The sequence below is a fragment of the Meriones unguiculatus genome, chromosome 19, assembly GCF_030254825.1.
Source record: "Meriones unguiculatus strain TT.TT164.6M chromosome 19, Bangor_MerUng_6.1, whole genome shotgun sequence".
Classification (NCBI taxonomy): domain Eukaryota; kingdom Metazoa; phylum Chordata; class Mammalia; order Rodentia; family Muridae; genus Meriones; species Meriones unguiculatus.
This window is the reverse complement of record NC_083366.1, coordinates 15784418-15809581: the sequence shown is the minus strand read 5'-3', so window position 1 is coordinate 15809581 and position 25164 is coordinate 15784418. Positions and strand designations below refer to the sequence as shown.

Below are 25164 nucleotides of genomic sequence, written 5' to 3'. Positions count from 1 at the left end.
CCATTCCCCCAACATTAGTTCTCTCTATAGTACTTTTCACCCCCAGAAAAGTTCATCTCACCTTATTGCCTATGAGACTGGTTCTTGTTCATACAAGTCTTTCACTTTTTAAATATTTGATCAGAGGCTGGACAGATGTCCCACTGGCTAAGAGTATTTTTTTTTTTTTTTTTTGCTCTTCCAGAGGATCTGAGTTTTGTTCTCAGCACCCATGTTGGGAAGCTCTCAAATGCCTGTGAGTCCAGCTTTAGGGGGTCTAATGGCATCTTCTGGCCTCCACAAGCACCTACATCCACATGCATATACCCCTCCATACATACAGACACATAATTAACAAGAACTAAGTCATTAAAAAGAAATCTCTGTTCAATTTATATCACTTAGAAAAGGAATGGTGATTAAAGGAAATATTTGTTTTTCTTACTTAAACCCTACAGTAGACTTGAGAGCTTGTATAATATAATTTTACATGGAGAAGATGACCAGAGAGATTTAATCATTTAATTAAGGCAGCAAGTAACCCAATAAATACCTTTGGCCAGTGTAGTATAATGTTCTGATAATGTTTTCTAAGGAAAAAAAAAAAACTTGTAATACTACTAACGTGAATAATTCAGTTTACCTAGAAAACCTTATTAATTATGATTCAGTAAATATTTTAAAACTGTAGAAGAAAGATTATTTAATACTAGCTTGGAATTTAGCTGAATAATCTCATTCAATTCACAATTATTCCAATTTTTTCCTTATGTGATTTAAAAAAAATAATTACTATGAATGATTTTTGTCAATATGTTAATTTGATTTGTTATGGTTTTTCTAGGTGAGATGCAAATATTTTAATATTTAGTCATCCCCTGATAACACTCAAATATGTATGATATAACCAGATACCTGCTGAGGTTGAAAACCTAAGAACCAAATGAAGGAATATTCATTTGGTTCCCAAGTAGCCCAGGACATAAGAATATATTCAGTTTCCAAGAGATGTGTTTAATCTCCTGTGCTAGCATGCGTATGAAGCTGTTTGAACCATTCCCTGTTTTGGGGGTGAGGTCACCAATGTTAGCTTTCATGGGGATATTGTATTCATAATTTATACACTGTGTTCCCAGAAACAATTTTAATTAGAACACAAATTATCACTTTCAATAGAAAGCCTTCAGTAAGTAGCCAAGCATAGTAATGAAGGAAAAATGTGTTTCTGAATATAATACCTTAATATATTTACATATAAATTACTGAAATCTTATCTTCATTCACCACAGACAGTTAATTAAGAACTCGGTAGGACTGTAGTTTCTGCTCAGCATTAGATGAGTAGTTAGGATGTTTTATGGCATGAGACAAAGATGATTCTCTTTAGCAGCTCTCTTTGTAGAGGGCTGATAACCTACCATAACTGCTTTCTTTCAGAATTGTACCGTGTGCTCTGAGAGGAGGCCTCCCTCAGTGGAGGATGATTAAGAGTTAGCTAGATGGATATACTGGGCTGAGTGAGGTGGCTCTGCTTGGCAGAAGGTCTAGTTCAAACAGAAGCATTGATAAGAAGCTTATCAAAGTGGGGGGCAGAGTCCAGTCTGAGTGGCTAAGCCTGTACAGTGCTGAACCTGCGAAGGGCTGAGTCTGTGTGGGGCTGAGCCTATGAGGGACTCAGGCTACAGGGGTTGATCTGTGAGGAATTTTGTCCATTGGGATTTCAACTTGGCTGGGTTGGGGGAATTGTGTGCCATCTTGGTAGGCAATAAGATCTGGACACTGGCACATGCCAACTTGGTATTTCTGGCTACTGCTGCTCATCCCCAGGTAACTGTTGGAGAAATATTACTCGGAGATAGGTCCGCAGGTAGGAGCAGCCACCGCCACTCATGGACACTGTGGGAAGCACCTGCTATGGCTGCCACATCCTTCATCCCTTCTGGAACAGGGCCGGAGCCACATTTTCAACATCCTTAAATAGGCCTCTTTGGAGCTCATTCAGCCCGTTCAGTGGTGTCCTCCTACTATGCCTCAAGGATTTCACTATGAAATCCTAGTAGCTGTTGTTCTCAGCTGCTTGGGACTTCTCTCTCAGGAGAAATAACAAGGTCCCTTACCCCAAGGAGTCCAACTAGCTGTCTCTCCACAACCTGTGGATCCAGAAGTTTTATCAAAAGTTAAATCTGAGATTGAAGAAGAACTGAAATCCTTGGACAAAGAAGTCTCCAAAGCCCTCACCAGCACAGGCTTTGACTGTCGCACCTCACTAGTGTGTAGCTCTGCTAACCCGGAAAGCTCAACAGAAGACTGCTTGGCCCATCTTGAAGAAAGAGTGTCACAGGATCTGAAAGAGCCTTTGCATAAAGCATTGCAAATGACCCTCAGTCAGCCAGTAGCAAGCATATCAGCCATATGGTGAATGTACATCAGAGACTACAGTTCATGCCAGCGGATGGAATAAGATTTTGGTGCCTTTAGTTTTGCTACAACAAATGCTTCTGGAATTGACAAAATATGGTCAAGAGCCTTTGAGTGTGCTGCTACAGTTTGGGGTGACGTATCTGGAGGACCTCAAAGCGGAGTTCAGCATTCAGTAAGGTGGCTGGAGCACTGTCTTGAGAATGAGGAGGGAGAATACCCTGGAATCATTGCGGAAGACAGCAATGACATTTATATACTGCCCAGTGACAACTCCGGACAAGTTAGTATCCCCGAGTCTCCAACCACTTCTTGGCAGTCTGAGAGCCTACCTGTCTCACTGTCTGCTAGCAGGGTTGGCACAGAGAAAGCCTCCCAGTATCCCAATCATGCAGGAGATTGCAATGGATCTTGAAGAAGTGAAAAGCTTAGACAACAGTGGAGCTGGAGAGTAAGAGTAAGAACGTTTCTAACTCGGACATTGTGCATGTGGAGAAGGAGGAGGTGCCAGAGGAGGCATCCCCAGAGGCTGCTGCTCCCACTCCCACAGATCGCCTACAAGGAAGCCACAGAAATGAAGAGTTGAGAAAGCCAGCCTCTCTTCCTCTGTGTTTGTGGAGTTTGGTGAGGAAGAGCTGGAGGCAGCAGCAGTGACACTTGTTGCTGTGGCGCAGGCAGAGGGGGCCGCCCAGCTGAATGAGGGCAGCAGGAAAAAGATCCACCGCTTCCACTGGGGGGGGGGGGGGACGGCAAGCGGTGCCCTGGCCACACAGGGCAAGACTGTCCTGCTCCTTGGAGGGGCTGCTGCGATGGCTGGCCATCCTGGCAGTGGCGTGGAGTTGCACTGGTTCTAAGAAGGAAGTAACAGCTTTTCAGGCAAGAGAGGAGACAAAAGGACCTGTGGCTTTATTTGTCTTCACTGAAACTCAGACTGCCAGCAGCTGACTGGCCATTTACAGAACACTGGAGGAACTGGGCTTTCTGCTCAGTGTGGCAGTGGCTTGAGAGAGTGTTCACACTGGCCTGGCTGTCATTCTAAGGGCATTGTCTCATGCTAGATTCAGGAGGGCAAGAGTGAAGTTCCCACCTACAACAGGTTTGTCAACTTGGGCACCACTGACCTTCCAGTACTTCTCCGTAAGAGGTTGCCCTGTGTATTATGTAACCATCGGCAACATCCCTGGCTTCTACCCACTGGATCACCCCACTCCCAGTGAGGGCAGCCAAGTATGTCTCCCACATTGCCCAGTGTCCCCTGTGGACAAAGTCATCTCCCTGTTGAGGGCCACTGCTTTAAGGGATAGGGCTCAATTAGAAGAATCTGGGGTAGGAAGCTGTTGCTGCCAGCGCTTCATCCTGTTGCAGTTTCTCAAAACAGGTGAACTCCACAGCTGTTTTCCTCCCCTCTGGTTCCCTATTCTGTAGTATGGAGTACTTTCCCACATCAGACCGCTGCTCAGGTACTGCCAGGCAGCATGTCTGATCCTGTACCTCTTTCACACCCAACAAGGCCCTGAAGCTCCCCATGGTTCTATCTTTCAAAGATGCTGCCTTTAGGGACCTTTTTAATTGATAAATACCCGGACAGGTGTGGTGGCAGCTGCCTGGAATCTCAGCATTTAGGCAGTGACAGCAAGGAGATTATCATGAGTTCAAAGGTAGCCTGGTATACATGCTGAGACCAGCCAGGACTTCATGGTGAAACCTTGTCCCAAGAAAAGGGATAGATACATGGAAGCTGTGGAGGAGACTTTAGGGCTTCCTAATCAGATCACCATTGCAGGTAACAGGCTGCAGTCATCGGTCTTCAGGCAGGAAAGTGGTCTACACGACCTGTCAAGTTCTGTTTGACCTCCTACAAGTATAACCAGCCAGCCAGCCACGTGCCTATGATTTAGCAGTGACATGTCTGATGACATGCACATCATTTAGAACCCTGGGTTAGTGTTTCCCAATCCCTATCCTCAGTTATTGGACATCAGCTTCTCTGTGGGTCTCCTGCCATGTAGGAAGCAGTACCATCATCCTTTGGCTTAGAGAACCAATTGGATCATAACCCTTATTCAATGTAAATAATTGAAATAAACGATAAAACTTTATCACTTAAGTGAAAAGTGGAATAAAAACTTGAATTTAAGACCAAGACTGCTGCTGAGGTTCTGGTTTGGTTTTCAGAGTCTAAGAGACTCTTGGCCTGAACTCAGCCCAGTGTCAGGGCAAGAGGCCACATGTGCTCACCAGAGCTAGTGGGACTTTGCAGACTCCTCTATCACCTGGCTGACCCCATCCCACAAGGAGGGCTGGGACCTGAGAGTCCTAGTGCCATCCTGCAAGGCACACCTAGTCATCCTCAGATTTATCCTAGTCATGTAACATTACTTCTTAGATACCGAAATTTATACTAAAAATACTTTTAACTACAAACAAAGAGAAAAATATTACTGGGATATAAAGGCTTAGAGAGTTGCAAAGACAAAATGGTCTAATGTAATCTTGGACAAGTTTTATTAGATTCAACCATATGAAATTGCCAGTACATAGTCATGCTTTCTTTTATCTTTTTATATTTAAGAATCTATAGCTATGGTGTCTTTATTTCCAGGGCTTGGGGTTGAACCTAAGACCTCACTCTTGCTTGATAGGAACTCTACCAGCGAGCTATATCCCTCGGCCTCTGAACATCTACTTTAAAAGGTTTTGTTATACTGATTCTTATGTGTATGTGTGCATGCCTGTTTGTCTCTGTGTACTGTGTGCATGTAGTGCCCTATGGAGGCCAGAAGAGAACATTGGCTCCTTGGACCTGGAATAATAGGCGGCTTGAGCCACCACAAGTGGGTGCTGGGAACCAAACCTAGGTCCCTTGAAATAGCAGCAAGTACTTTTAGCCATTGAACCATCTCTCCAGCCCCAACATCTTACATGGTTTTCACTCCAGGCTATTCATTTTGCTAGCTGTGTTTTCATTTAAATTTGTCTCTCAGTATTCCCTGTTATTTCTTTTGTGGCCCACTGGTTATTTGGGAATGTTCTCTTTTGTTTCTGTGTTTTTGAATTTTCTAGTTTTCCTTCTGCTCTTGATTTCCGGTTCCTGTCCCCTGTGAGGCAAACAGACACTTTGCAGGAGTTCAGTCCTTTTAAAATTTACTAACATTTGTTTTGTGGCCCAATCTATGGCTTATTCTGGAGAATATCCCATTTCATCTTGAGAGAGAAGTGCTTCTATCGTTGCTGGCTGGAATGGAATGCATTTATCTGTCAGGTCGTGTTGCTCTACAGTCAGAAAGTCCTGCATTTCTTTTGTGATATTCTGTTGTATTGTACTATCTCCTATATAAAGAATGTTGTCAAAGACTCCTACTGTTGTTCCTCTTGTTTGGCTCCACTGAAGTTTGCCTCACGTATTTTACGATTCCTATGCTCACTCATAGTGTGTTTATTTTTATTTTTGTGCTGAATTAATGACTTTGGGAGATAATTTATCTCTTGTAGCACATTTTAGCTTTTTGTAATCATGCCTTAAACATATTTTTTACTTTTAATATGTTTTATAATACTGTTTTAGATACCATATTCCTCCATTTAATCCAATCTATATGACAAATAATTTCGACTATAAATTATTGAGACCTTAAATTATGCACAGGTTTAAAATGGCATAACTATTCCGGGGGATGGTGTTCTGAGGATCACATGCACAGTCTTGTGTTAGGCAAATGCTGTACCACCAAGCTGCAAGCCTCACCCCCTGCAGATAAAAATCGCACCATTATAAAAACCACTATACATTTCTAAAAGTAACATCTAGCCACCGGCTCTTGATTTTGAGAAGCCATAGAAGTGCATAAGGAGAAGAAATGGGCTTAGAATGTAAAGCATCAACTTCACTACGTTTATTCACGTACAAATCGCACAGGTAATTTACTTCATTTAAATATTCATATGAAAACTGAAAGCCGGCAGGCTCAGACTTGTAAAATACAAAAGTATAGGAGGATCGCAGCTGACTTTGTTGTTTCCAATTCCCTAGCAGCTTGAAAACTTGGAGCTCACGTAACGAGCACCTGCATGATGATAAATTTCAGAGAGCATCAGATTCGACATTCTAGTTTGAGTTGTGCCAGGGCTTCCATGCTGTGTGACAGCTTAATCAAAGGAAGCAGAGCCCTGCTCCGACCTGACCAGTTTCCGCATGCCCTGCAGATTCAATGTATGGATTTCTCCTGAGGGCGTTTCCTCATAGCGGTCCAATGTCTAAGACGCTTCTGCTTGTCTGTGGCTTGTAGACCCTCTTCTTCCTGCTGAGCCTCACAGCACCCTGGCTCTGCCACAGCACCACGCAGGCTTCTTAATGATCTTCTCCTATCACCCCCCCCCCCTTATATCCCAGCACCTTCATCAGGCTACCTCGTCACCCTTCATGGAAGTTGTCTACCCTGACAGGCATTCCCTACAATTATACTGTATCATTGTCAGGGAAAGTAATGACGGCGTGATGTAATCTCCCCTGCAGGCTGTGTGATCCCAGAGAGCTGTTCTCAGAGAGATCATCTCTTTCCTGAAATTCTGTAACATTCATCTGTGCTTGTTGTTATGCATCATCTCATTCATTCATTCATTCACTCACTCACTCACTCAGGTGTTTATGGAGCCCCAGCACATGTCTAGTATTATTAGCCAGAGGGTGGGGTATAATGACGCATCAATGTTCCATGCATATAAAGTTTATATAACAGGAGGAGAACGTGGCAGCATTCAAACAGCTTAATAAGTCACTGAGTATACACAAGGACCTACTAAAGTCCATTGAGAAAAATTAGGAGGGAGGGCAAAGCATGCTGGAAGGGGGGTGGGTAGCTGGTGCAAAATGGCATGAGACATCCGAGTAAGGGGTAAAGTGGAGCCACTGGGACCCAACCCCAACCTGGCTTTTACCACTTCTCATTTGTCATCTGAAAACTCCTAGTCATCTTAACCTTTGCATTTGTGTTTCCTGAGTGAAGTCAGAGTTGACAATGGGGCTCATGTCACGAGAGGCCAGGTCCAAGTGCAGGGAGGGCTTGGGTCAGCCGGCCTCTGTTTCAGTTACTTTTCTGTTACTGTGATTAGATACATGACCAAGGGCAACTTAGGAGAGAAAAGGGCCTGTTTTAGCTCACAGAGGAGATCCAGTCCTGCTGGTGGCATGGGGAATGGGAGGCTCACCTGGCAGTCAGGAAGCAAAGAAATCGCACTCATCCACACACAAAAAGTGGAGGGGGGGAGGACGTAGGGCCAGGCTCTGAACCCCAAAGCCAGCCTCCAGTAAGTCTCCTCCTCCTAAAGGTTCCTTTCCTTCTCAGTGCCATCTACCAGGGACCAAGTATGCAAATATGTGAGCCCACGGGGGACAAGTCTCCCTCACACAAGCACATGTAGACTGGCACCCCAGTTGCACAGAGAATTGCAGACGTGGAGGGACATGCCACCAAACTAACAAGGAAACCACGCAGAAAGCAAGGGCGTCTTTCCCACTTGCTCATGAACAAGGAGTCTATTTCCCTTCTTTCAATAGCTGGATTTAGTCATCAAAAACCCTAGCCGACAGCAGTTGTGCGTATTTATGGGGTGTGGTTTATGGAGTTTTTTCAGTGCATACATAAAATGTAATGGTCACATTAAGGTTGCTCGAAGATCCATAACCTCAAACATGGATTACTTTCTTCTTTTGAGAACATTTAAAATCCAGCCTGCTAGCTATTTTGAAATGTATAGTTACTTCTTGTCAGCCTTAGCTAGAAGTCTTTTCTTCTTTGCAATTGTACCGCCATGTCCTTCAATCATTCTCTCCTTCCCATGCTACCCTTCCCTCCCTCTGGTAAGCACTACTGTACACCCTACTTGCATGATTTTAACTTCTTAAGCTTCAACATGTAAATGAGAACATACAGTTTTTATCTTTCTGTGCCTGATTCATTTTGCTTAAATTGTCCTTCATGCTCGGCCATGTTGCTGCCTTCAGTGTCTGTAGAGACAGCCACACTGTGACCCTCTGATCAGCTCTTGCTTTAAGACTCTGCATGAAGTAACACAGCCTCATGACCCCTTTCTAAAATGGCGCCCCAGGGCAGCCCTCACTCTGTGATTCCCCACCGCTCCTTATCTGTCCTCAGTGTAGCCATGGCTTCCCAGCTGCCTTTTCTGATGCTTATTCTTTGAGGCTATTGAGAACTGTGCTCTCCACTCACCCATAGTCTTCTTATTCGGGACATAACACTTTTTAGAGCATGTACCCCTGTGGTTACTCTTTTAGCCTGATACATCTACCTTGCAAATGCAGAATCCCACATCAGTGCCCTGTCTGTATTCTCTGCAGCTGGGCTGCTAGGATCCTGTGGAGAGATTTGCACAATGAGAATTAGACTTGACCTCCCCATGGTTCTGACCTCATTTCCTGTGCTCCTGGTTAGACTCTATGTTCCGTTTTTTCCTAAACATTTATTGCTTCCTACTCTCAGATAGAAAAGCTGACATTTCATGATAAACTGGTGTCAAACCTCCTTATAACCCCCTCCCTCGTTTTGGTTGCATTGCTTAATAAAGTAATTGGAATTTTTTTTTAGAATTTTTTATGTGTATAAATGCTTTGCTTACATGTATGTCTGTGAAACACGTGTGTGTATAAGTATTTTGCCTACATGTATGCCTGTGCATTGTGTGTGCTTGTGTATGTGCATGTGCGCCAGAAGAGGGCATCAGATCCTCTGGGAGTGGAGTTACAGATGATTGTAAGCACCCATGTGAGTGCTGGGAATCACATCTGTGTCCTCTGAGAGAACAGCCAACACTCTTCTTTGTGGGGCTGTCTCTCCAGCCGCAGAGTTGGAAATTCTTACTATGTTCTATTAAGTGACCTAAATAGCAGTATTTGAAGTTAGCAACCGTCTGCAGTCACTGATTGAAACTAAATCTTGAAGCATATTCCTATAAACGAAACAGAGCACGTTAAATGATAAGAGCACAAAAACCATGTAAGAGTTTTCAAAAAAAAAATCTATAATTGTACTCTGGAATAGCTTGCTCGGTGGAAAATATCTTGGTAGAGTTCTATTTTTTTTTTATTGGATACTTTTATATCCATGTAGCAATGAGAAAAGATTGAGAAGTATGATTTTATTACAACATCCAACTTTGAGAAAGCGTAAGAACATCACTAATAGGAACAGTTTATTTTTTAAGGTATCTCTTTTGAAGGGGCAAAGAAGAGTATCAGCTAAAACATCATACCGAGGAGATGGCTACATTGGTAAAGCCTTTGCCTTGACTGTTATTTGCCCAGGAAGGCAGACATGGCCACATGGCGCTGGAAAGGTAGATCTTGGAGACTTGCTGGACAGCCAGCCTTACCTACTCAGTGAGCTCCAGGCCAGTAAGAGAGCGTGTGTGTGTGTGTGTGTGTGTGTGTGTGTGTGTGTGTGTGTGTGTGTAAGGTGCCTGAGGAATGACACCAGGGGCTGTCTTCTGACCTCCACTCACATTCACAGTTGCCCACCTGGGTATACACACACACACACACACACACACCTCAGCAGTACCTACAAAGACATTCAGGCCAGATTATTTATACATTTTGATTGAAATTTTATAAATTAGAATTTGGGCATGCTGGCATATGCCCATAATCCCAACACTCCCAAACTCAAGGCAAGAGAAATGACAGTTTGAAATGCCAACTTGTCCTATATTGTATCAAAAGTAAAGGTTACAATTTAGAATTTATCTATTTATCAGAATTTGCTATGAACTTACCAGGTATTGTAGCAAGTATAGAAAAATTATTTTCCAAATTAAACATACTGTGGTCAGTGGGAAAGAATGAATTGAAAGTATGGACAGTTTGAAACTCAGAAGTCATAAAATGTGATTTTGATGAATGTCATGGAAAATGTTACAAACACATAAAAATAATAAATTTATATTGGATAAAGTAGATTCCTCACACAGGGACATAGAAGCAGATACTAATTTAAAGTATCCAAAACATGTGAATCGTGACAAGATGCGTTATTCTGCTTTTGTGATTTCCTGATAGGTAATTTGTAGAAAGAAGTTAGAATGTTTTTGCTTTAATATACTTTGTTATAAATTATTTAACTTATTTGAAATAGCTAATGATTTTTTTAAGTTTTGAGGTGCTGGGGATTGAAAATGGGCCTAGGAAAATGAAATCACATGCTAGGAAATGCCAAGCTACATACACAACCTTCTGATACTTCTCTTTTCCTTGTTCGGTTTTTATTGTTGTTCTTTTGTTTAACTTTTAAGTATTTATCTGGTATGTGTACATGCGTGTGTTTATGTGCTAGAGAAAGAACGAGCCCTGTAGATTGTATTTCCAGATGGAAATGAGAGCCAAATAGCTTCTGAGACACTGTCTGTATAATGTTTTCTCTCCAAGAGACTAAAACAATAGCTTCTACCATAGGGCACTATGGCTTTTGCATTTTTGCAAGAGCTTGAGAACACAAGGCATGACTGAGGCCAAGTGCCTTGTGTAGGTACTGGTGCTAAGTGACCGTCTGTCACCTTTGGGATTGCTTTGGGGCTTGTATATGCCACCCCTGTTAAGTTTGGGCTAACATCTGCTTTCCTGAGATGATCAGCTTGCTTAACTAATAGTAAAGAACCAGGCTCCTTATAGAGAGCCCGAGTTCTTCAAAACCGGTTCCCAGGAATAGCTCTTCAGTCACTGAATTATGCATATTTTTATTCAGAAAAGTCACTCCAGGCTGCCGTACTGGTGATTCACTGTCCTCCCTGCTCTCAGTCACTGAGCTTGGCAGAAAGCGGCTGGCACTGTGGAGTGGGAACCACGTTATAAAAGATGAAGGGCAGGTGGGTGCTCCGAGACAGATTGACCCTGGCTTTCAGAAAGGATGAATGATCAGTAATGGGAGTTGAGACTCTGCAGGAAGTTCTGAGGAGATGAGAGGATTAGGCGGGACCCTGCCTGGCTTGCATATGTCCTTCAAGTATATCTGATTTTGTCCCGTCCTCTCCCATCGCAGCTGTTCCTCTATGAGTGACTGGAGAGCCATTCCATTCACCACGCCAATGAAGAACTGCATTTTTCTAAGTCCCACTAGCCCGAGCCCAAGCACAGCACTGAAAAGTACAACAGGCAGACAAATTCAGTTTCTTTTTAAGCTTCTTTGTTAGTCTATCTGGAAGGGAGTGTCTTTTACACATTGGATGTTATGACTTTTATGTCAAATGTACAGTTGATAATGTTATGCCAAGATCCGTATCTTTCTGTGTGTTGATCTGGGATGATTGCAAAGATACGGTTCTAATGAGTAAGTGTCCAGCTTGCCTTGCTTGTGGTGTGCTCTAAATTAGTGCTTTAAAGGAAAGTTTTGTTACATACATAGGCCTCTATGGTCAGGAAAAACTGGAGGAATTTATAGAAAACTGGGAGGGACTGATTCTCAGAATAATAATTGTGTATTTAGAATGGGGCATGAATTTACTTTATCTTTACATGGTAGCTTCTGTACACGTGTGTATATATAGCTGTATGTGCACACGCACAGGTGCTTATGCATGTCTGAGTGCACGCACAAATGTGCACAACAAAGTGAGCGCTCAGGCTTGCACATACATGTAGACTTCAGAAGATGACCTCAGCCGCCTTCTACCCCTTAATGAGGCGGGCTCTCTCATTGGTCTGGAACTTCGCTAAGTAATCTAAACCAGCTGTCTTATAAGCTTCCAGTGCTCTTCCTGTTTCCACATCCCGTCTTGCATCATGGAGATCACAAACTACATCCCCACTTTACCCCACCCCCCTTGCCCAGCTTTGTACACAAGCTCTAGGGATTAAAGTTGGGTCCTTACAGTTGCCCAGTGGGTTTTACAGGTGGACTTATCTCCCTAGCCCTTGATCTTTCCTCCAAACCTTATTAAATGAGAAATGGGACTGAAGAGACAGCCTAGCGGATGGAAGTGCTTGCTACGTACCCTTGTAAAAGTTGAGTGTGGCCGTGTGTGCCTATAGCTCCAGGGGGGAGTGGAGGCAGGAGGATCCTGCAGGTCTCTCTGGCCACTGAATCTGGCCAAAATGGGGAGCTTCAGGCTCAGCGTGATACAAAATGGAGTGAAGAATGATAGAAAGAGACACCTGACATCCTCTTTGGGCCTCTACATGTGTGCACATGGACGCTCACACCTATACACACATGTGCATACACCATACACACACTTACAAAGAAGACAGAAAAATCAGAAATCTAAGAAAGCTCCCTTTGGGCTTTTTTTTCCCCCAGAGAGTCACGGTTTCAATGTACAAATCCTTTCCTGGGTCTGGAAGAGCCCTCAGTCCTCTCTGGAAGATGGCATCTGTCACTGCTAACCCCCTGTAGTAGCTGTTTGCTACCATCAGTAATTCTTGCAGCAGCCAGAATCAATTATCACTCTGACCCAAAATAATTCATCTTGCTGGCACAATCAAAACCTAAATTTTCCTCCACAAAGGTGTGATGGAGAGAGAGAGGTGGTTCCCTTGATGTGCCATACCCTACTGTAAATAGGAATCCATTTTCAGAATGGATTCATTTTTAATATCGGCCTTCATGCTGAGCCCTTAATGACTTGGGTCTTTAATTATCTCACTGAACAATTTATGTTGATTGAATATGAGCCATTCTCTTGGATTTATTGATTCTGTGCTCAGAAAAACATTTCGCTGTGTGTTTTGACGAGGTACCTTTTAACACATGCTTATTGTGCCATGCCCCAAAAACAGTGTGTCAGAAATATGTGTCTCTGCCTTCTCTCTACTGGTCTTTGTACCTGTGGTAGGATAAAGATGCTGTTGATTGCATCTGTTAGGCCCAGCAAGAGCCTAAATATAAGAAGGTATGAAGATAACTCAGGAAACTAAACATCCATCGATGCAAAAACGCAAGAGACTCTTCTTGACCATTGTACAATGGGGTCACCCCTGCTGGTCAGCTAGGAGTGGCCCCGAGAGACAAAGACCTTGGGTTTTTAAAAGACACAAGGGGGGAATCTCCTGGGGTTGCCTTCTTGGTGATTTAGGGTTGGAGGAAGTGTTTAACTTTTAAAATAATTGGTCAGTTCTGGTCACCCTTAGGTCCAGTCAGCCCTGTTGTAAATATCTGATTGTCAAGTCAGTTTGGAATTTCCTGCCATCCACAGTTAAATGTGGGAGGGTGATTAACTCATCCCATGTCTGTTCTAAGGAGTGGGGGTTACAGGCTTTGGATCAAAGGTCAGGAGAAGGATTGGGGCCATTTGGCCCAGTTTCCAAACAAGGCCCATCTCACCGGCACGAGCCGGTGATTTTTTTCTCCATTTAGTAGAGATCTCTGCTTGTTCTCTTCTTTATCTCTGCCCTCACAGATGGCTAATGTCAGGAACTTTTACATTCCTCGGTTCTCTGGAGAAGCACTAAGAGGCTTTAATTAACATGGGCCTAAAACTTGCAAATATAAGTTATAAGGCAATTAAAAGAAACATAGGTTACAAAGTTAGCCTGATTCTTTCACATCTTTGCTTTAACATGTGACCGCAGAATCTGTGTCCTTAGGAGCACTTAATTTCTTGTCACCAAGGAATAGTTGATAGATGGTGTGAGTCTCCTAAATCCAATCGTGTTATAGCATCTCATGAAAACACGATCACTGAATAAAACTAGTGGCATGGTATGTGTGCCTAGCTCAGCAGCATTGAGGTAGGCAGATGTAGAACTTATTCCATGATAAGAAGCACCATGTGTTAGACGCAAGCCTTAGATTTAGTGGCCAAAATGTAAGGATATTTTTCTCAGTTCTGGAGACAAGTATGTGCCAAGGAATTTGAACTTAACAGCCCTTAAATTTGCAACGTCAGGAGATTTCTTGTCATGCATGAATCCTATGATCCCAACAAGTCATACTTTTTTGCTAAGGGGCCCATTTCTTCTCTCACAGTCTCTCAGGATTGCAGTTTACGAGCCCAAGAACATCTCTGTGATTAGCAGGTCTTCTCTATGAGAAGGGCCATACATACAGTGTGTGAAAGACCTGTCAATGCGCATCTCTAATTTTAAATTAGTTGAGAATAAACAGTCACTGTTCATGAGAAATGCATGGAAGAGTAGCAAATGGCGGAGACTGAGATACCAGCCTAATGAGAGTTCTGTTTGTACGACAAGTTAGGATTCTCGTTTTGTTTCACAAGATTGGGTAATGCCATCGGCAGCATGTACCAGGGCATTTCACAAATTCACTCTTTAGCCCCTTTTCCAGCTGAAACCTCTCCAGGTCACTTGATGAATTCCTTGGCTTGTGGTATTACCTGTGAATCCAAGGACCAAACTCTCATTAGGTGTGAAGATCTGACTGTAAAGATTACCTGAAAAGCCAACCTACCTTCATCCAAAAAATTAAACGTTGAAAAGAGAGTCAGTGCAGACTAATTACTAATTATTAGTCCCTGGCTAGCTACTGAAAGAGGATGCATAGAAGGAGAAGGACTTAAAGAATAACAGCTCAGTAGCATTTGGGAACCTTCTTAATTTGATCAGATTGTTCCTGCTGTATGGCCGTGGGAGGCTGACTGCCTTGGAGCAATTAGCTTCACAAAGGGCAGGGGTGGGGCAGATCTGGCCAGAACTTTGAATCCCTTTATTTTCCTAATCCTGTACAGCTTTTCTCTACCAGTGTCTCCGGAATGAGTCCTATAGTTTACAGTCTTTCTTCTTCAAAAAGGGAAGGGAACGGAACCACTTAAATTCTCTCTCAGCAGCTTAGAAAGAGGCTATATATTCCCTGCGTTCCTGCTTCCCGTGGTTTGGATGAGGCTGAGAGTTTACGGCCATTACTGTCACCTGCTCAGTGACATTGGGCCATTAGTTTGTTTCCCTAGCAACTAGCTTTCCTTCTCTCCTCTGTTCCATCCCTCCCCTCTCAAGTACTACTTATTCTCTATTAATACGTCAAGTGAATTCATTCACTAAACAAGGTCTGCTCCTGAGTAACTTATTTTTCCTTTCGGCTGTCCAACCTGCTTCATAAGTTTAGATTAGATATTAGAACAACTTTGAATACAGATATAATTTACAACCGAAAATGCTTGTGTGCTCAGCTTATTATTAAGAGGTTTTTAGATGATGAGTTTGTTCTGTCCAGTTCGGGAACCCCAGGAATAAACAGACTCCCCTGTAAATACATGAGGTTCTTTTTATTGTAAATTACAAGCTGCAGCTTGGGCCCACACTCCGCACCACCGAAGCGGTGAGAGCCGAACGCCCGTGCCCAGGTTAGTTGGGTGATTTAAAGATTCTGGTCCCTCCCAGTATGCCCGAGGCAGGGACAATTCCTGCCTGGCAAGCATCTATTGGTCAAAATGCTACATTTTGAATTGATTGGCTATAGGAAGGTCCCCAAACCATTAATGACCTGGTGTCCCTCCCTAGGGGGATGGGCAAGTTTCCTAGCAACTGTATCTCTAGTGGGTGGGGAAAGAATGCAGTGAGGCGGTTCTTCCCCTCAGGGTATTACTGGACTTCTCCACCCAGCTAGTTCAGGCCTTAAATAATAGCTGCTAATTTTTAATCTTTTGGTCTCTCAAGTTAAATTCCATGGTCTTTTCTGGCTCAGTTCACCATCTGATGAGGAAAGTTTATACAAAGTGAGCCAGATATTGGCCTGTGGAGGCCTCTGTAATACACGATATTTATATTGTTTCATGATTTGGTTATGACTGTTTCACCATCATAATCAGAGTTCTGTGCTCTGAGGATGTTCAGTTCTCTGTGATCTGCATAGAGACCTGTTAGCTTCTCAAAAAATTTGACCTCATGCACATCTTACATGAATATGAGCACAGACACACACACTCTCTTTCCATTCTTTTCTCCCTCCCCTCCCCTCCCCTCCTTCTTTCCCTCCCTTCTTCTCTCCCTTTTTCTTAGAAATAGGGTCTCTCTCTTGCAGGCTGGGCTAAATTCCGTGTAAGCCAGACTGACTTTGAACTTGTGATCCTCCTTCATTGACTTTCTAAGTGCTAGGAGTAGAAGTGTTTGCTGCTGTGCCCTGCTAGGACCCTGCTGGCATGACAATTGGCAAGGAGGAAACAGAGCTCTCATGTATTCAGTACCTACTATTGCATGTGTTCTTCATGTATCAACTCATTTGCGATCTACATCTGTAACTAACATAGACTCAAGTAAGCTACTGTACTGGCAACTAGTAAGCACCATTGTATCCTAAAACTGTAGCCCCCTTAAGACCCAGTTCCTATCCCAGAGATGACAAAGAGGCCATTTGGACATCTTCCCTTTTCTTCTACTGGGTATTAAAATCTGACTTTAAAGGAATGTGTGAAAGATCCAAAGGAAGTGGTCTTCCAGAAACTGGCCTGACACAGGACACAGAGTGTCTGAGAAGCAGGGAGGAAGGTGGTCTGTGAGGACCCACCACCCAGACCGTTGTATATGGGGTTGATAAAACAGGTCAAGGGTTATCCAGAAAGCACAGCAGGTAAAGAGGCTTGGCACTAACCGAGCAACCTGAATTCAACATTCAGGGCCACAGAAAAGAGAACCAATCACCACAAAATCGTCCTCTGACCTCCGCAAGGTCACTGTGGTGAGTGTGGGCCCACCTATGGAACAAACTAATGTGACGATGTATGTCTAGGACTTGGCTTCTTTCTATCTTAATAGACAATAGGCGTAGTATGTCCATTCTGTGAGCAAAATGAAGAGGAACGGGAAAAGGGCTCTTCAGGGCTTATGTCTTCCGATAGAAATGTGCCAAGAACAGTGACAGCAAGTGACACCGATTGCCTTGCAGCTGTGGGAAGCACCTCTGGCCTTCCTGTCGAGGTTATTTTTGACCTCACAACTGACATGCTGTAGTAGTGTCACCTTCTAGTCCAAAGAGGGGTGATACAGTCCTGACAGGATTCTATTTTATTCATGATTTTTTTTTAAGGGGAAGGCATTTAAACCAAATAGCTAAGGTGTTTTCCCTGTCACCCAAGACTTTTTAAACAAGTCCTTTCTGATTGCACACATCAGTTGTTATATTTTACCTCCACAGCTCGGTCTGAATCTTGATGTAGCTGTTCAGTTCACCTGCAAAAACAGCGGGTTGGCAATCTGATTACAGAATGTCACCTGTTTGTTTCTTAGGGCCAGGCCTGTCACTATTAGTGATTTATGTAATGTGTGATATTAAAGCTACATAAATAGCCTAGGAGGGAGTTGGAAATACCCCATCCAGTTGCCTAAGTGTAGGAATAAACAGGCACACCAGGTCTTCTCTTTCAGTGAGTCCTTTCAAGAAACTGGACACACAGGTGTGCCCTGGTCTCCTGAGTAATGTTAACTCCAATCAAGTTGACAATAAAGATTTACTGTAGCACTTAGCGTATTCTATCAGTGAACTAGCCATCATGTGAGCCTTGGGTTCTAGCTATAGCACTGCAGAAATGAAGTGTTAAACTATGTTGAGGAAACCTGTGAGGTCACATGGCAGACAGGGAATGATGGCGTTTCCTTGGGTCTGTTGGACAGGAGAGGCTTCTGAAGAAATCTTATATTTCCCTCCTCTCATCCAGGCTGTACACTATGACTGCCTTTGCCTCCAGGATGGGAAGAAACTGTAGCTCTGCAGTGGGTGGGATGGAAGGACCCTGACACTCCTGCCTCAGCCAGTTGACCATTTCAACATCACCATGTGCGTAGGATGCACTTAGGTGTTATGTGATAAAAATGGCGCTTGGCTTTTGTTGCTTTTCTCTCAACAAACTTAAGACCTCAGCCTAACCAAGAGGGCAAAAAGTACAACGCAAGCCCAACTGATTCCTGATCAGTACTTCTCAAAACTACTGAGGTCAGTCCAAACAAGGCCAATCTGAGGAAGTGCCCCAGTCAGGAGGAGCCCAGGGAGATGTGATGATGGAATGTAGTGTGCCATGCTAAATGGAAAGCACGCTGGGGTAGGGTGGGAATGGGAGTGGGTGAAGAATGGATGGGAATCTGCACGCTGTATTTGTCATTTTTCTGTGACAACAAAGATTATTTTAAATGAAGTTTATTGTAAAATAGATGTCCTCCAATTGGGGGGTTTGTGCAAGGGTCGACAGGGGCAAGTGTCTTGGTCAAGCTCAGTAGTCACGACCTTTACTTTCTTTTCTCTGTGTTTATCTCTATACAATTACTATGTCTTAACCATCTGGTGGTTGTTTGTTTGTTTGTTTGTTTGTTTGTTTTTTAAATTAGAGTTTCTCAAGAGTTAGGATGGTGAATTAATGATGCTGCTGGTGTGTTCTGTGTTTCACCCTCTTTGTCTTGCGTTCATCCCCTTCAATTTTGCCTTCTATAAGATGCCAGAGAGCTGGGGTTTTATTTGAAAAAGAGAAAGTTTTATAATTGCTTTATTATTCAAGACTCCATAGCAACCAACTCTAAGCTGGCTTGTGTGTAGAAAATAATGCTCCTTATCTAAGAGCCAAATGGGGTTGAGTCTGATGTCACCAGACTCTAGCTCCGAACCCGTTTCTACCACTTGGTTCTCTCTCTTTGAGATGTTAATCTTTTTGAAAAGTTCTTCTGGTACCCTGGGCTCACCCCTTCACCGTGAAGATACAGCATCTCCTTCCAGAACTCACAGGCAAGGACCCTCTTGCCTTAGGCAAGTGCTCTGAATGAGCTCTTGGGCACTTGTATGCCTGAGGTCTCTTTGTCCATCTTTGGGTCAGCTCTGTGCAGCTGTTAGGACATAGCAGCTACTGTCACAAACATTGGTATCATGGTGCCGTTCCTGACTTCAATTTGCCTAGCTTTGCCAATCCCTTCTTCCTAAAGGCTCAGGCACGGTACTTGCACCAGTCCCTAACCAAGGTTCTGCTTCCAATTGGACAGGCTCCCTAAATGACCATACTGGATCTTCAGTGGTTAGAGTAGGCCACTGGATAACCCAGTGGATTGCCTCGAGTCAAAAGCCTTAATTTAAATCACACTTGCAAAAGGAGTGCATGTGCACGCACACATATTCATATGTCCTCACAGCTGTGGGGGATTGTCCTTTGCACATCTATGGGAGCCACTGTTTGTCTCCCTCAGCTTCTGTCTTTAGATAGTCCCCAGCTCAGGATGCCTCCTTTAGCCTCAACCCTCCCAGTCTTGGCCTCTCCCCTTGTTCTTACTGGCCCTAAGAACCAGGAAATAGCATCCAACAATGTTTTAATTATTTCGGTAATGTTATGAATTGGATGTGAATGCTTCTGTTTTGAACACTTGCTCCCCCGCTGGTGGTGCTATTTTAGGAGTTCCTGAAAATGTTAGGAGGTGGGGCCTGGCTGTCACCCCTGGCCACTTACCACTTAACTCTCTACTTCCTGATGGGTCATGGATGGCTGGCTCTCGCTGTCTTGCTCTTCCGCTGCCGCACTGTTCTGCTCAATATATGGGGCTACACAACCATAAACTAAGCCTATTGAAACCATGAGCCAACATATGTCTTTCCTTTTGTGCTCATCAGGTTTGTTTGTTTTTTGTCAATTTGATATAAACTAGAGTGATCTGGGAAGGGGGAAATATCAATTGAGAACATGCTCCCCCCACCCGCCGCATAGTCTACCCAGCAGGCAATCTGATGGAGGAATTTCCTTGATTAAAGTTGATGTGAGATGGCACAGATCACTGGGGGGTGGTGCCAACCATGGGCAGGTGGTGGTGCAAGAAAGTAGGCTAGGGTCTGGAGAGATGGCACCGTGATTAGGGGCACTTGCCCTTGCAGAGGGCCCAGGTTCAATTCCCAGTACCTGCATGAGGTTCACACGTCTGTCACTTGAATTCCAGGGTATTTGATGTCTCTTTCTAACCTCCCCAGGCACTAGCAGTGTATGTGGTACACATACATACACTCAGACAAAACACTTATACACATATAATAAAATAATCTAAATGAGAGAGCATGAGCTAGCCACAAAGAGCAAGCCAATCAGCACCTCTATGGCCTCTGCTCTTGCCTCCAGGTTCCTGCCCTGCTTGAATTCCTGCCCTGCCTTCCCTCAGTGGTGAACTGTGACATGGGAGTTGTAAGATGAAATAAATCCCATTCTTCCCTAAGTTGCTTTTGGTCATGGTGTTTGTTACGACAGTAGAAAGCGAGCTAAGATTCCTCCTCTAAGTAAGTTGTTCTACCAGCTTATTTGGTCACAGTGATAAAATTTAACTAATATAATTAATATCTTACATAAGATTAGGGAACACAGTGGTTAGTTAAAGCTTTCTAATGTCTAAAGATACTTGCCAACCACAGAGGGGCTTTAAGACTATTTTCCCTCTGTCACTTATGACCACATTTAGATTACTGCTAATTGGAGTCATGCCTGGCTCCAGAATTCACCCGTTCTGTGATAGAATGCTGAGGCCATGTAGTCGATTAAAGAATGAAGGACTACTCTGTCTGTGGGGAAATGCCTTATTAAAGAATCATGCGGTGCTCGTGTTTCTGAGATTATTTGATATCCATCCTGGAGTGATAAAGCCTGGAAACTGCTGCCTGAAAATTGTGTCAGTATTCTGGAATGCCTGGAGAAATATTCATGTTCTTGGGTTATGCATTCCTATCCGTGTTCAGCAGTAATTGTCTTAATGGAAGAAAATGGCGTTTCCTGGGAGCTCTCGATTACTGACTGAGTGCTGCTTGTAATTTTTGATATGCTTCTTCATTATATTTGAAACCAGAAGTAGTTAGAGTATTTCTTTTTTATCTTTTTTCAAGAGACAAGATCTCCCAGGGTAGCCTGAACTAGCTAGCCTCAATCTTCCAATTCTCCTGCCTCTGCTTCCAGAGCACTAAGAGTTCAGGGCTGTGTATCCCCACCCCCACCTCACCTGGATGGTTCTAATACATTTTTTGCTTTCCTAGAACGTGCTTTTGAAGAACACAGCTTATGAATACATGTCCATTTTATATAAATTGTTCACTGTTCCAGGCTACAAACTTGGCCAACTCAGTCTTAATCTGCCTGGAGCTTTTCAGAGTGTTTATAACTAAGCAGCTCATTTGCTATTATATTTAATTTTTACTGAGCTTAGAAGGGAAAACATGGTTCTAAATTCGGTATAACATTCATTCACTTATCCTATGGCTCATTGATTAGCATGCAAGCTTCCTTATAGCATTTTCATGTATACTTAGTTTGATTGACCCCTCACAATCGCTCCTCTCTGCCATCTCCTGGCTCCTGGCCCTGCTCGTACCTTTCCACCCCTAGTATTCCCCTTCCACCTTCATGTCACATGAGTCCTATTACTTTATCTTTTAAATCCTTTTCGTCCCCCCCCCCCATGGGCCCTTTGCTAGCTTCCTGGCCTTTATCCACACTCACTCCCACATAAATACACTTTTTTTTAATCAAGATTTTTAAAATCTTGACTAGAGATAATGTAATATGTACGTCAAAGAAAGGCATATCCATTATACAAAACAAACAAGGTAAAAAACCACCTAGAATTTAGAAGAAATTTTACAATCAAATTTGAGTTAAAAAGAAGCTGAGTACACCTTATTCATAATACTTGAGCCTGGGAGTGTTTCAGATTTAGAATTCTTGATTTTGAAACACTTGCATATGCATATAAAATACCTTAGGGATGGGGGTCTAAAATCTGAGACAGAATTCATTTATGTTCCAATTACTTATACGTTTTAGCCTGAAGGTAATTTTAGTTCGTTGGTGAGGTGTTTTGAGCCAGAGTCTCACATAACCCCGACTGACCTCACGTTCACTTTACAGTCAAGGATGATCTTGAACTTTGATCCTCTGCCCCTTCTCCAGAGTGATGAGATTTCGGTTGTGTGTCACCACACCAAACTCATAGAGCATACAGTCAGTTTCATACATTTCTGCTTTTATGGCAACTTGCAGTGCTGGGTCAGGTGTAGATTTTTCTACTGTGACAGATGCTAGTCCTCCATCAACTTCAACTTTGGGAACATTAAAACAATTCTGCCTTTCATATGTTCAAGCACCAGATGCGGAACCAGTCTAGAATCTGTCTAGGGATTCCCTATATAGCAAAAGATATTTCTCTAGGTCTTTTTTTTTTTTCCTCCTGGCTTACTATACCATTGCTAAATGAAAAACAACCAAGAATAAAAATGGGAAACTGGTTTGACTCTCATTGTTTTGTGAATGCAAAGGTCTACAGAATTAAGGATGGGAACAATACCCCGGGAACAGATGCTGCATGTTCCTCTGGTCTGGAATTTGGTCAGCACAGCTCAGACTATGGAGCAGGCACTGTGACATGGGCTGTATCCATGTCACAGTGCGGGTAGGAAAGGTCAGTGGGCTGTCTGGATAGGAAAGCAGCCTGGTGCACAGAATGGCTCCTATAGTAGCTTGCAGTAAGTAAGCTGTGAATTCCCACGAAGTCCATTTAGTTTACAGGGCAAAGTACACTTCTTTGACTGGAAATCTTGTAAGGCCTTGTAATGGCTACTGTTTTTTGAAGTAAAAATACTTCTTGGGCTGAGTTGTCTAAACAATAGGGATTTTATGAGTGTCACTCTATTACCAAACTTGATAGGATCTTTGCTTAAATCCCAGAAATGCAATGTTTGTACAGTTTTAATGCTATACTTGATACATGATAGTCACTTAGGCAGTTTAGTTTTAATTTGGAGGTGATTTACCCGCTGAAATTCTTAGGTGTATAAAGCCACCACGTTCAGTGAATTAGTGAATGCCAAACCATTGCTCCCAGGGTAAATTCAGGGTTACATCCTACAAGCCTATGGTCACATAGTTTTATAAGCTTGCCTGTTGCTACATAATATTTTTATGTATAACTCAGTTTAACGACACCTCTCTCAGTATATGTTGCTGATTCATCAATATTGAATTCATCAGTTTAACCCAGACCTGAACAGGCTGTGGAGCACGCATAGTTTTCTGTAGAAAGCACACCCTAGCCTTCCTGAGCTTAGAAACAGAAGGCAGATTCTCAGGGCTGGGCTTGGGCACTTGGGAGGCAAAACTCCCAGGTGTGTGAAAAGCTTCATACTAAATCAACTTCCAAAAGGATGTTTGCTTATGGTACCCAGGGCTAGACCTGTAAGTCACAGCATTCCATCAGCTGGGAAGGTGTCTATCATGTCTCAGATTTTCTCTGTCCCACCCATGTGGAAGAATGGCCACAAAAGTGCCCTGTGTCCTGATCTAGGAGTTGCACAGGCATTTCAGCCAGAAGGTGAGCTTATTTACAGGAAATCCACAAGTGTGAGGGTGCTGATACTTGTGTTTCATTTTCTTCCCCAATATTTTTCTCCACAAATTATCGTAAAAAGCTTCTTACCCATTGAATTAGTTTGAACTTTTAATGCTATTAAATGTAGGTGCTTCTCTTTTTTTAAATTGGCCATAGGTTATTTTGTGGCCAAGTATTTCTACTTTGGCTGGCCTAGTCACTAAGATGATAAAGTGACGGATATACAGCCGACCAGAACAAAACCTTCCAACAATTTTACTCTAGTAAGTTTAGTGTGATTAACTGTTACAGATTGCTTTCAGAACCCTTACACAGGCTCAGATGAGGAGGCCAGGAAGTGCAGAGGTCCGTCCGTCCTATACCAGCTTCCCCTGGCCGGCCGAATCGCTGCTTCATTTCAGTTCAGTCCTGTTTAAGGAAGCATGGTTTCTTGAGTAGCTCTCTGTGGTAACAACCCAGTGCTGTCCATTTCCAAATCTTTCCTCCAGATTCCTCTGGCTCTGACCTTTCTACTAGTTCCTGAAACTTGCTTGATGAGTGTGCTATAAACTGAGGTAGCTTTATCTTTCTTCAAACATACCCCACTGGAAAGGAAATCTAATTCTTTTCCCCTAGGGTGGATTAAACTCAAATATAAGGGGATGAACATGAAATGTATTTCCTGCCATGGCTGTCCATCTGGGGCCTGGCTCCATGCCTAGACTCCTGCAGGCAGACTTCCATGCTCTGCACATGGGTACAGCTGTCTGCCCAGCGGAAGGCAGAAGGAAGCAAGCAAGGGGTCAGGGGAAGCATGTGTGGAGGCCCTTGCATGAGGGCACTTCATTCCTCTTATAACCGGTGGTGGGAAGTCAGTGGTGCAGTTCCCCTTCCAAGGCACACCGAGGCGAGGAGAGCCTGGAAACGAGTTCCCTGACCGGGCAGCCATTTTCCAGAAGCAACATTCTACTCCACGTGAGGGTGACATGTTCTTCAGCAATGGCAGTCTATGCTGGCACACGGTCCCTGGGACATCGCAGAGGATGCCGGGAAAGATTGACTAACAGCTGCAGGCAGCATTGAGGACAGGAGATGTTTCTGTTCGATCATCCTCATGTTGAAGCTGAACCCGTGTGAAATGAGTTTCTGCTTGAAAACTTGAAAGTTGCTTGTACACAGAACAGCAGAGCACGAATGTCTCTTCCTTTCTATCCTTTTAAATCACTGTCATCAGAACAAAACGACAGCCTACAGATTGGGAAAAGATCTTCACCAACCCTGCCCCCAATAGAGGGCTAATATCCAGAACATATAAAGAACTCAAGAAATCAGACACCAACAACCAAATAATCCAATTTAAAAATGGGGTACAGAGCTAAGCAGAGAATTCTCAGCAGAGGAATATCAAATGCTGGAAAAACACTTAAAGAAATGCTTAACATCTTAGTCATCAGGGAAATGCAAATCAAAACAACTCTGAGATTCCACCTTATACTCATCAGAATGGCTAA

General features: G+C 43.3%; 1 protein-coding gene and 1 pseudogene across 3 annotated transcripts in view; both read left to right on the top strand.

Annotated features, from left to right (window-relative positions):
- Camk1d (calcium/calmodulin dependent protein kinase ID) overlaps window positions 1–25164 on the top strand; it is a 414346-nt gene that overhangs the window by 265623 nt on the left and 123559 nt on the right. The window lies entirely within an intron of this gene.
- Window positions 1683–3406, top strand: LOC110552363 (bcl-2-like protein 13; annotated as a pseudogene).